The sequence below is a fragment of the Poromitra crassiceps genome (assembly GCF_964638095.1).
Source record: "Poromitra crassiceps genome assembly, chromosome: 10".
Lineage (NCBI taxonomy): Eukaryota > Metazoa > Chordata > Actinopteri > Beryciformes > Melamphaidae > Poromitra > Poromitra crassiceps.
In genome coordinates this window covers 6,266,873-6,279,372 of record NC_139631.1, presented here as the reverse complement: position 1 = coordinate 6,279,372, position 12,500 = coordinate 6,266,873, and the positions used below count along the sequence as shown (strand labels likewise).

Here is a 12,500-nt window from a genome sequence, read left to right as displayed (position 1 = left end):
GATTTGCCATCTCTCCAGGGGCCCTGGCAGCCACAGAGCACGGGGGATTTGTTTACCAGCTCATTTAGCACCAAATTTAGACTTTGCAGAGAACGCTGGCTTTGAAACTGCTCAGACTGATGGAGGCTGAGGTGTTGCAGAGAACGCTGGCTTTGAAACTGCTCAGACTGATGGAGGCTGAGGTGTTGCAGAGAACGCTGGGTTTGAAACTGCTCAGACTGATGGAGGCTGAGGTGTTGCAGAGAACGCTGGGGAGAAGGTTTGAAACTGCTCAGACTGATGGAGGCTGAGGTGTTGCAGGGAACGCTGGGTTTGAAACTGCTCAGACTGATGGAGGCTGAGGTGTTGCAGAGAATGCTGGGGAGAAGGTTTGAAACTGCTCAGACTGATGGAGGCTGAGGTGTTGCAGAGAACGCTGGGGAGAAGGTTTGAAACTGCTCAGACTGATGGAGGCTGAGGTGTTGCAGAGAACGCTGGCTTTGAAACTGCTCAGACTGATGGAGGCTGAGGTGGTGTTATGTTGAGGGAAGCCAAGGTGTTCGACTGCTGCTCATAAGAACATAATGCACCAGGTTCACCTCGAACACAAAAACTGTGTTTATTTTCTTCTCTATACTATTTCTACATAGTGCAAAACAAGATCTCAACCAGTATTCTGACAAGATGACCCCCCTACCTGTGTAGTTTGCTGCAAATTGCACCTGCTGCGTACAACACCCGTTCTGCAAACCTCAGCCTGTTGAAAATCCCCAAAACTCATTCTGTAAATCGGTCATTCGTCATTCCATTCTGCTGTGCCCACAGACTGGAATGGCTTACAAAAAAGACTAAAACTGGTCAATTTCCTCTCCAAGTCAGCTTTTTAAGGACTCTATCATGGACATTATCACTGACACCTGCAACTGCTTCCTGAACTAGTACTTATGTCTGCCCCGACTGCTCATTAAGAGATGAAGGCGAGATGATAACGGCTAAGATACTCAATCACGAGGGATTTCTGACAGCAGAGGCGAAATAATTCAACTAGCCTGGGACAAGAAGAGCAAATAAGGAACACACAGCTCAGTTAGAGAGCAGATTTCAAGCAGAATTGAATATCATACGCCCATTTGAAGGAGACAAGGCCATTATCCCATTTCCAGTCCTAATCTAAGATCAGAAAGTAGGCTCAGTGCAGAGTTTATGCTCATTTTATTCCTCATAACACTGTGTGCTTTCTCCTCTAAATCTTGCACAGTGACAAAGGCTAGAAAACACTGAGGGAAGCCATTGTTGTTGTGGTTAGGAAGGTGGACCAGGTGGAGAAAAAGCTATCTTCTGAACATCTTCAACAGGTGGGGAAAAGCCGAATCAATGTCTAGTAGTGACTGTCTGAGACCAAGTCTGAGTAAAGTCTCAACTCTATAACAAACTCGAGTACGCACAACAAACTAGTTCAATCAAGTACTAACAGTACAGCCCCTGTTTTAGTGCTTAAAATAGAAATATGAATATTAATAATAACATGATTAAGTGAGTCAGTCTGGAATTTTTTTTAATCTTCTTTTGATTCCATCCTAAAGAAGAAGTGTTTGGAAAAACGTTTTGCACAATTTTGTCTGAAATATATAAACTGTGCATGACAATCAGACCTTCAAAATGAAGCACTTTCCATTATTTGACACACATGCACAAACACACACGCACGCGTACACACACGCACGCGTGCGGCGCACACACACACACACACACACACAGACACACACACACACACACACACACACACACACACAATTAGAAATTAATAACTGCAGCCTTCATAAGTGCTCCAGTAGTCTTGTAATAATGCAGGTTTGTAAGAGCGTGTCACTACTCACAGCAGAGGCGCTGAGCTCAGCGGGGAACATTTAGTGCTGAAGAGAGGAGGCACTTAGAAGACAGAACGACTCTCATTGTTCTTTCATATCACACACACACACTGATGGCTGTACAGGGAACTGCCACCCTCTTGTCTTATCTCCTTATGAAAATTGTTCATTTTTATTTTTGATGCAGACAGTCATGCTAAGCCCACACTAGACTATGCATCTGAAGTCCCGGGTCTTTTTTTTATTAAGTTTTTTTCTCTCCTGATTTTCCGTCCATCTTCTCCACAATTGTACTTGGCCAATTCCCCTGTTGTTTTATTAATTCCTTATTTATTTGTGTATTTTTTTTAATTCTGCATGGTTTGCTTCTGGATTAATTTTCGACAGATCTGATATTTCTAGACTGATGCCGCCAATAGCCAATATTCTGTTCAAGTTTGAGATTTAACATCTTGAAATGTGACTTATTTTCATGCCAAAAAATTACAAGGATTAGGGTGGAGAAGCCTCGATGCAGCATATACTGTGTCGATCTTGGGACTAACCTCACACCCACTAACAACACCCCCCCCCCACACACACACACACACACACACCCCCACACCCCCCCACACACACACGAGCCCAACCACACAACACCCCCTGAATCTCAACTCAATTGACAGCTCAGAATTGACACGCTCAAAGCCACACTGCACATGAGTCAAACACTTATCTGAATATCATTTGCAACAAGTCATGTTGCAAATTAAATACCAAGCAGACCCCTGAAGACCAAATGAATCATGAAATAGGCTTAACGACGCCAGGATCTTAGCCCTAACCCAAATTCATATTCAAACGTTTTTTTTTATATACGTGTGTGTGTGTATGTATATGTGGTGTGTGTGTGTGTGTGAGTGTTGCTTGCCGTCTACCTCACAGTGAGGCATCCTAGGCCATGTCCACACGGAGACGGAAGCTATCTTTTTTTTTTTCATTTCAGAAAAGTTTTCCATAAACATGGAAACGTTTCAAGAAATGTGTGTATCCACATGAAACCACTGAAACCGCTGTAGAATAACAGAGAAAGACAATCTCGTCAATAATGGCATACAACCTCTAGGGGCGCACAGTCTATAATGTGTATCTCACTGTAGCAGCAGCTTAAACCCTTGGCTTTGCGGGGAGGTTTGCCATGTCGATGAATAAAATGATGAAACCTACAGTATACAGGCAAATGCAGAGCTGTTCAGCAGGGCTGATGGTCTCCCTGTAGCCTACAATATAGAACGTTAACTATCGGTGACATTCCTGATATCATCCACTTCCATGATCTTTAGACATGTTGCAAACACATCCCAGCGTATTGGCCGCTCCTGCACATCACAGCACAGGCTAAATGATGCAACATAAATATACATTATATAAACTCATGGCATAAATGTGTTTTTATTGGAAAAAGTCGCGTCAAGTAAGCTAAAGTCTTGTTGGAGTGGACACGAGCGGATATCACAGACATTACAGTGCAACCGCGTGTTCCTCAAACCTCTCACTTCCCTATTCACGTTGTATTTACGAGGGCTATATATAGGGCAAGAGAGTATGTTGGTTTCACTCAGGGTTTACATTTCATTTCATTTCATTTTGTCCAATATTAAAATATTCCAGAATTGCATGTTGTATTAAAAATAAATATAATTTCTATCTAACACGTTAAGCCTGATTTTGTTTGTGTTATTGTAAAAATGTAGCCGCCGCTAAGCCTTCTGGGAAATATCCGATGAAGGGAGGGGAGGGGTGGATGGGTAGAGTCAGCTGTGTGGAGCCCTGAGGATGTTGTAGGCTACACGCTGTTCTCCGTGTCCACTTGTTGCTGACGGTGGTAATAGAGGAGCATTATATTTTGCTGCAAGATCCCCACTGCTGTAGCACGAACGTTACTGCCATGATTGTTATTGTTGCTGGTGGAGAGAGGTGGGGCTATGGCGTCATCGTTTCAGGAAAGATGCGTATGGGTTGTAAACACGGAAATGCAAGGGTGGCGTCTTCAGATTTAATCACTCTGGGACCCGTTTTGAAAAATTAGCGTATACGGCCAGAACGTATAGTCCCAGAACGCGGTTCCATCTGGACGAAACGGCTATATGACAAAAAACTTTAGCGGATACACCTAAAGTCGTCTCCGTGTGGACATGGCCCTAATCAGTATGAACAGATGTGGTTTGTGAGCGCCACACAGACACCACCTAAGCCCCGCCCCCGCTTGATTACCTGCCTCAAGTAGCCCACTCTCCACCTGGAGAGGGCCATACATGCCACTGAATGAGTGTGTGTGTGTGTGTGTGTGTGTGTGTGTGTGTGTGTGTGTGTGTGTGTGTGTGTGTGTGTGTGTGTGTGTGTGTGTGTGGGTACCTGCACATCTATAGTATATGTGCTCAGTCTAATGACCACTTACTTTTCAAGATTACAAGAGGGAGTGAGGGTGGCACAGATTGATTCAAATATCTTCATTGGCTTTTGAAATGCAAAGACAGAATTGAGGAGACGGCAGCACAGATTTGAGGTGGAGATGAGGTGACTCAGGTGAGCGATGTTAGCATTCAGCTGCATAAATGAATAGGTGAAAAAAGCAAATCAATGCCTACTGGCGAGTGACTAGAGCTGCACGATTATTTTCATAATCGATTAATCTGTGGATTATCTTCTCGATTAATCGATTAGTTGTTTGGTCTATCAAATGTCGGAAAATGATAGCAAATGACGATTAGTGTTTCCCAAAGTCCAAGATGACGCCCTCAAATGTCTTGTTTTGTCCACAACTCAAAGATAATATCAGTTTACTGTCATACAGGAGTAAAGAGAAAATGTTCACATTTAAGAAGCTGGAATCAGAGAATTTAGACCTTTTCTCTTAAAATTGTACTCAAAACAATTACGGTAATCGAATCAAAATAATTGTCCATTAATTTTCTGACGATCGATTAATCGATTAATCGTTGCAGCTCTACGAGTGACCCCTTACAGCAGTGATCCTCACTATTTCTTCGATGAGAGCCGCACTGGCAGGACAAAGTCAATAGGAGAGCCACTTTTACCGCAAAACACCAAAAGCCACCAGTGTATACCAGTGTTTCCCCTAGAAAATCTTTCAGGCCTGGAGGGATTTCGAAACGTACCCCGACCGCAACGGTGGGGGCCGTCGCTGGCGACACTAAAGTTTTAGCTAACCTGTTCACATCTATGTTCACAATGGCATCCCAAGTATCATCATACTATTATGGGATGCGATGCGAACAGTTGTATTATGGGATGTGTGTTTCCCAGGCAACGACACACGTTGACACGTTTTGGAACAGCGCTGCACGCTGGCACAATACTCCTAAAAGCAAAATGCTTATTGTTTTGAATGATTTGGCACTTTCTATTACTGTCAACACTAGTATTGTTGTATTGTAATAATATGCCATAAAGGTTTATTGAAATTTTGGGGAGAGCAGGGGAGGGGGATCTTAACACATTGAGTGCCAGCCATTTTTTCATCCTGTAGGTAAGTTGTGCCAGGGTTTTTTTTGAGGATTCTGGCTCATTTTACAAGAGCCGAGGATTATTTTCTGTTAAGAATTCATGAACACCAATCATCTAAAAATAACTAATAGAATGTGTGCTTTCTCTGTCTAAAAGAGTTAGTTTGCAGAGTTAGTAGTTATGTAGATATTAGCCGTTGAGTACAGCATGGTTTCAGCGTCTGGAAATTTATTCAGAGATAAATGGCTTTTTGTGAAATTCGACAGAACAGTCACTTTAACCATTCATTTTTGGCATCAGTAAGACCGTCAGACATTCTAAACAATAGTTTTGAACAGTAATTTCCTCCATAACAACAGGAAACACCCCTCTCATTCAAACTCCTCCCTCCGTGTGTCTTCTCCTCCTTCCTCCTGGCTCTACAGCGGGCGTGTCAGAAGCGCGTTGCTGCTGCCTGCCTGCCTGCCTGCGTGCCTGCCTGCCTGCGTGCGGACGCTCCTTGTGCGAGTCAAGATGGGCCGGGGAATGCGTGGGCGATGGGCAGATGTTGATTCTGGCCTTTCTGAGGTGTTTCAAAGTGTGTTTCACCTATAATCTATTTTGCAAATCGCTCTCCGCTCTCTGTGTGCGGCTGCCTGCGCGGCCGCTCTCGGGCAAGACAAGTGTGGAATGGATTACTGTAAAATCGCCTCGCCATTTCCTTGAATGGCTTGCTCCCGCGGCAGTTTTTTCTTTGATTTCGCTCGTCTGGGGGAGCACTGTCAACACTTAGTGGGTCGGTAAAATAGATTATACACATTCTCTTGCTCCAATAGTGATCTCGAAGATGTAAAAGTTGTTGATTGATGTCCCACCGTCAAAAAAAAAAAATGTTTATGTAAGACGAGATATCTCGGCTCTGGCACTCAAGCGTTGGATTATGTAAGACGAATTATCTCGGCTATGGCACTTAACGTGTTAAAAAAAAAAAAAAAAAAAAAAAATGCAATTTCTTAGAGCCGCCAACTAAAGCCAGCGTCTCGCGAGCCGCGCAATGAGGAACTAGGCCTTAAAGCATTGCAATGCCTACTGTGTAGCCTTTAGGGTAAAGCCTATTCAGTCAAATTGAATTTTGCTGTCATACTCATCGTCTTATTGGTCATGTTAAAGACAATTATGGACCTCCTGCTGTGTTCCTGCTTTGGCCTCCTCCTCCTCCTCCTCCTCCTCAGCAGAGCTGGCTGGTAATGAGGAGGCCTACACAGGCAGGAGGTGAAGGGGTTAATGGAGAATAATCCATCATTCACTTAAGGGGGTTGCCAGGTCTGTGATTAAGGGGACAAGGGGGCTGGCAGGGTTTCGACAGCCCCATTTACTGCCTGAGCTGCACACAGAAAATGAGAAGACAGCAAAGACAGAAAGAAAAACAAACAAAAGGATGTAAAAAAGAAATCATTGTGCGTTAAAATATATATACCGTATATTTCTTTATCTCCCCGATTGTACTTGGCCAATTCCGCCTGCGCTCGTGGTCATTTCTCCACCCCCTTTGCCGATCTGTGGAGAGTTGTAGACTAGCACATGCTTCCTCCAAGACATGTGCAGTCTCCAGCCGCTTATTTTCACCCGACAGCGAGGAGTTTCTCCAGCAGGACGTAGGAGCGTTGGAAGATCACGTTATTCCCCCCAGGTTGACTCCACCCCGAACAGGCCGACCAGAGGAGGCGCTAGTGCAGCGACCAGGACTCATACCCCACCACCGGCTTCCCACCCGGCGCAGACACTGCCAATTGTGTCTTTAGGAATGTCTGACCAAGCCGGAAGTAGCTACCGCTGGCGGGGATTGAACCCGGGTCTCTGCGGTGGTAGGTGAGTGCTTTAATCTACATGACCCAGACAGACGCACCCGACCTCCAGAAATGAATGCACACACACACACACACACACACACACACACACACACACACACACACACACACACACACACCTTCCCATTGGTTCGCACCGACTAGCCGTGGTGAAGAGGACATCTCCCAGCATGCAGCAGGAGGCTCCTGGGGAGCAGCCGGCGTCATTTATAATTATGAAAATAAATAAGTTCTATTCAGCTGCACATGGAGGTGTGCGGCGGGGCCAGGCCGAGATGACATTTACTAGGCTGTCTAACAGTAATGAATACTCTATTGTGGGTGTCGAGGGAGGGGTGGAGGAGGGTGGGAAGAGGGTGGGAGGGAGGGAGAGAGAACAAGAGAGAGAAAGAATGAAAGAGAGCAAGAAAGAGTGAATGTGGTGGGGACAAACAGGGGGAGAGAGAATGTGGTGGGGACGAATGGAGGGAGAGAGAGAATGTGGTGGGGACCAGAGCCATGTAGATAGAAGAGTCCCGACATCTCCATTCACTCCAATGGACCAGTTTTTTTCCAGGAAGTAAGGTCCTGAACTCTATTTCCTCAGGCAACTGAAAAGATACAGGATTAAACAACGCCTACTGCTCCGCTTCTACTCCGCCATCATACAAAGCATCATCACCTCATCCATAATTGTCTGGTTCGGCTCAGCTGATCAATCATCTAAATCCAAATTACAGCGCATTATTAATAAAGCAGCAAAAATCATTGGTTGTGACCTCCCCACCCTGGACTCCATATACACCTCCCGAACCATCACCCGTGCCTGTAAGATCATTAAGGACCCCTCCCACCCAGCCCACCCCCTGTTCCAGCCCCTCCCCTCAAAAAGACGATACAGATCAATTCCCACCAAAACTACCCGCTTCAAAAACAGTTTCTTTCCAACAGCCATACGGACTCTGAACTCCCTCAGCACCCCTCTCCCTCTCCCCCCTCCCCCCTCACCCTAACTTTACGTCTGTTGGTCTTGTATCCTGTATTTATGTATTTATTGTTGGAAGTGGGAAAGGTGTAACTGGTTAATTGTCTAAATGTATCAATGTCCTGTTTCCATGTTTTGCCAGAGCTATATCATCATGTACTGAAACTAAATACCACCAACCTGGTTGCGTGGCAATAAAAGTATCTGTATCTGTATCTGTATCTGTATCTTGAGTAAAAAAAGCAGCACTGTCGAGTTGCAGCAAAATAGACAGTTTGTGTTGTACTTTGAAAGGGTTTTTCATCCCTTGAATCAAATTGTACATTATCAGCTTTATTTTAGCATGCAAAAGTAGCGCGAGACCCATTCCTGGCTGTTCATTGGCTAATGAGTCTCGCATTTTGGTCCTCCGCTGATGCCACTCTCTCTCTAGAGGACACTAGTGGGGACAAATGGGGAGAGAGTGATTAATCCATTAACTTTTTTTTTTATCTTTCCAAACGTCCTCTTGGAGGGAAACCCTGCAATATCTCAACAAGAATGCAGTAAATACTTATGGCTCCATCTCTAGGTGTTGAATAAACGAAGCTGACCGGGAGCACGACCTGTATGTGAGTCAGACAGGGACGCCTCATTAGACCCAAACCATCGTCTCATTACTATCAGGATCAGAGCAAGAACACCACGAGAGAGAGAGAGAGAGAGAGAGAGAAAGAAAGAGAGAGAGAGACACACACAGAGAGAGAGAGAGAGAGATAAAGAAAGAGAGAGACAGAGAGACAGAGAGAGGGAGAGAGAGAATGAATACAGGCCTGTTGTTTACAGTTAATGGTTTCTTCTTCACCTTATGTTCAGATGCTTCCGGGTCGTGTTAACACTTCCGGCGATCACGGCGCCAAATATAAAAGAACGTCGAGGAAGAGAGTTGTTTTTGTAGCGGACAGTGCAGGGGGTAAAACAAAGAACGTAGCCTACTACTTTGAGCTCGGTACACAGCAAGCAAGCAGAGTATCCACTGTTAGCCAGGTCAGATAACGTTATGGTCGACAATGACGAGCACTTTCTTGTAAAACATACCTGGACTCCAACAAAGAAAGCTTCAGATTGTTTTCTCTCCTCCGAGCGCAGCTCGAGCCACTTACGTCTATCCACCTTATTTTTGAATGCCCCACTGTAAAAAAGAATCGTGGGTACAAGGTCCGGTTTAACGTGACTCATTGTTGCCGCTTGCCATTTCCTTTGTTATACTCTGGCTGCAGACCCGAATTATAAACCGGAAGCTGGAGTCCGTTATAAAAGTTATAAATATAGTCACGTTATAAACAACTAACCAACGCTGGAGGTCCGTATGGAAACTCAAAATGTGTGTTACTCGAAATGGTTAAAAGTTAAATCAATTTGGTGGCGTTTTACTGCCATGTAACATAGCTAGCTAGCCGCTAACATTAGCCACAGTTAGTAGCCGACTACCCACAATGCATTACGCTATCCCAGCACCCGAACGACACGGCTGTAGAGCAGAATGGCTCTGCTGTAAAAGGGTAAAATCCTCATAGACGTTTTTTTTTGTCGGGGGCTTATCTAAATTGGTTACACCGGAAATAGAACCCATAGTTAACGTAAGGCAAAATGGCCGCCAAAAATAAGGTGGATAAGACCCTGGAATTCCCTGGAATGCGAGACTTAACGAGCCAGTCACATGGCGTTGCATTCTTAGACATTGCCGTTTGCTTTTATTTGGTATGTTACATACAATTGGCTAAATTATTAGTTAATTCAGAGTTAGATGATATTGGAGCAGCCAGCCATTTTATTTTGCTTTTGCCAGAAGTCGTCACACGACCACACAACCGGGTCAAATGGGCGTGGCTACATAAGGTGAATAACACGTCTAAAGAGTCCAAACAAAAGCTGAGATGAAGACAGAGATGAACGAAGAGCCAGAACAAAAGATAAGTAAGCAACAATGGTGCAGCAGTGAAAGAGGACGCGGGTGGAGAAGATAGGAGGAGGCCCACCCGCTCGCCGTCATGGAGGATTGGCAGCAAAGCGATGTTTGTCCAGGGAAGCTTGACTCGGCATGTCGGCTCAGTTTTCCCTCAACATCTTCCTTCACACATATTCCCCAGTACCATTACCTTCATGAAACATCAATAGAACCCATCTCCTCCTGCACAAGCCGCTATACAGTGGGCTGTAACTGACAAAAAATAAAAAATACAGCAGAGATATAAGAAGCATCGGCAAAGGAAGTATACATCATAATCCAAAATACTGTATTAATAATACAGTTTTTTAAATCCCTCAGTATCTTGTGATCTTGTGGTCGCTCACTCACAGTCCTCCAGAGTGTTTAGGCAGATTAGTTGGAGTAGAGTGCAGGCTGGAAAGCCAGTTTTGAAAGGCAGAAATCAGCATCTGGTGAAGTCATCACTGATCAACAGTGATGACTGTTGATCAGTCGGGTACGGTGGCTAGGTGGTTAGTACGGTTGCCTCACAGCAAGAAGGTCCCGGGTTCGAACGCCGGTCCGTCCCAGGTCCTTTCTGTGTGGAGTTTGCATGTTCGTGTGGGTTTTCTCCGGGTGCTCCGGTTTCCTCCCACCATCAAAGACATGTACAGTATGTTAGGGTTAATACTCCTGTCAGTGCCCCTGACCAAGGCCATGGCAAAAAGAACTGGAGTTGGTCCCCGGGCGCTGCACTGTGGCTGCCCACTGCTCCTAGTTCTAGGAAGGTCCCTAGTAGAGGATGGGTCAAATGCAGAGGATGAATTTCCCCATGGGGATAAATAAAGGATAACTTAACTTAACTTATCAATCCCCCGCAGATTTGTGACGATCACATTGTGGCATATGGGGCAATAAAAATCGTACTAACTGCTAATTAAAAAGAAAGTACAGACAATGTGCCTTAAATTCACCAAATTAATAAAAGTGGCACATATCCTGTACCGGCCAACATCTCTCAAGGGTTGTCCATCACTGCGGCTTCAGGAGGGACTTGGGACAGCGGCTCCCCGAGGCAAAGAATCTATTATGCTATTAAGATAAATCAGATCATGTTCCCCCAAACTGGGGCATAAGAGTGGGCCAAACAAAACTAGTTGTGTCTGACCTGAGACTCATCACCACCAGATCACCTGTCACAGGCCTGACACAGAGGAGATGTTTATGGGTTGCGCTCTCTTGCTGGAGGTCAGAGTTTGAGATAATAAAAATCAACAACAACAAAACAAAAAACAAAAGCACAGACGCAGCATAACTTTCCTGAACTAGTGCTGCACATTTGGCTGCACTTCCAAGAGGAACTTTTTGAAAAAGTACTGTTCTCTTTTGGAAGTTACAAGGAATCGACTGCCGAGTCTGAAAGCCACCCGAGTTTTCGTTTACAGTAAGACAATTTGGTCTTACTCAATAAATAAGGTTCAGAGCCAGCCGGTGCAAAAGCAATAGATATAGTCTATCCTTCCTTCCTACTTCCATCGCACTGCTGAATAGACAGCGAGCCCCTTCCTCACGGGTGTAACACCTGCACTGATGGGAGGTGGCAGTAGGTAAGTGCGCTTGTTCTTTTCTTTTAGTCCCTCTTGTGGTTTCTCCTTGTTTTTTATCTCGCCATGGTTTTATGCTTCTATGATTTTATGATTTTATGTTTTTTTTATGGTTATATGCTTTTATTTATCTTATTATTTTATCATCTTATTTTTACATGATAGTGCAATAAGGGTCAGTGTAATATGGGGGGTGCAATTTTTCTTGCCTAAACAGCACCGCCTGTTCAACCCGGATCTGTGCAATGTCTTGTTCTAATGCTACTGTTGTCTTGCTGTCATGTTGTTGTTGTTGTTGTTTTTCTTTTGTTGGTACATGTTACTGCTGATCGACATGCTGTAATGCACTTTGTAGCACAAGACAAATTTCCCCTCGGGGACAATAAAGTTTATCTGATCTGATCTGATCTGAAATAAAAAAATAAAAAAATAGCTCCCTGTACAAAAACAACATCAACCTGGAGCTCAATGCTCAAAAGACAGAGGAGACAGTTGTGGACTACAGGAAGAACGTACAGTAGGTCCACCTCCCCCCATCACGCTGGCTGTGTGACTCCCCAGTCAGCACTGTGGAGTTCTTTCACTTCCTGGTTTCTATCATCAGCCGGGACCTGAAATGGGAGCTGCACATCAGAGCTCTCTCCATGAAGGCACAACAGAGAGGAGGTACTTTCTTCGGCGGCTGAGGAAGTTCAAGGTGCCAAAGGCAGCGTTGGCACTTTTCTACACCTCTACCGTCGAGTCCATCCTCACCTCGTCCATCACCGTCTGGTATGATGCTGC

General features: G+C 44.8%; 1 protein-coding gene across 1 annotated transcript in view; it reads right to left on the bottom strand.

The window, feature by feature from the left end:
• LOC310783803 (protein unc-13 homolog B-like) overlaps positions 1 to 12,500 on the bottom strand; it is a gene marked incomplete at its 5' end in the record, with an annotated part of 166,081 nt that overhangs the window by 146,960 nt on the left and 6,621 nt on the right. The window lies entirely within an intron of this gene.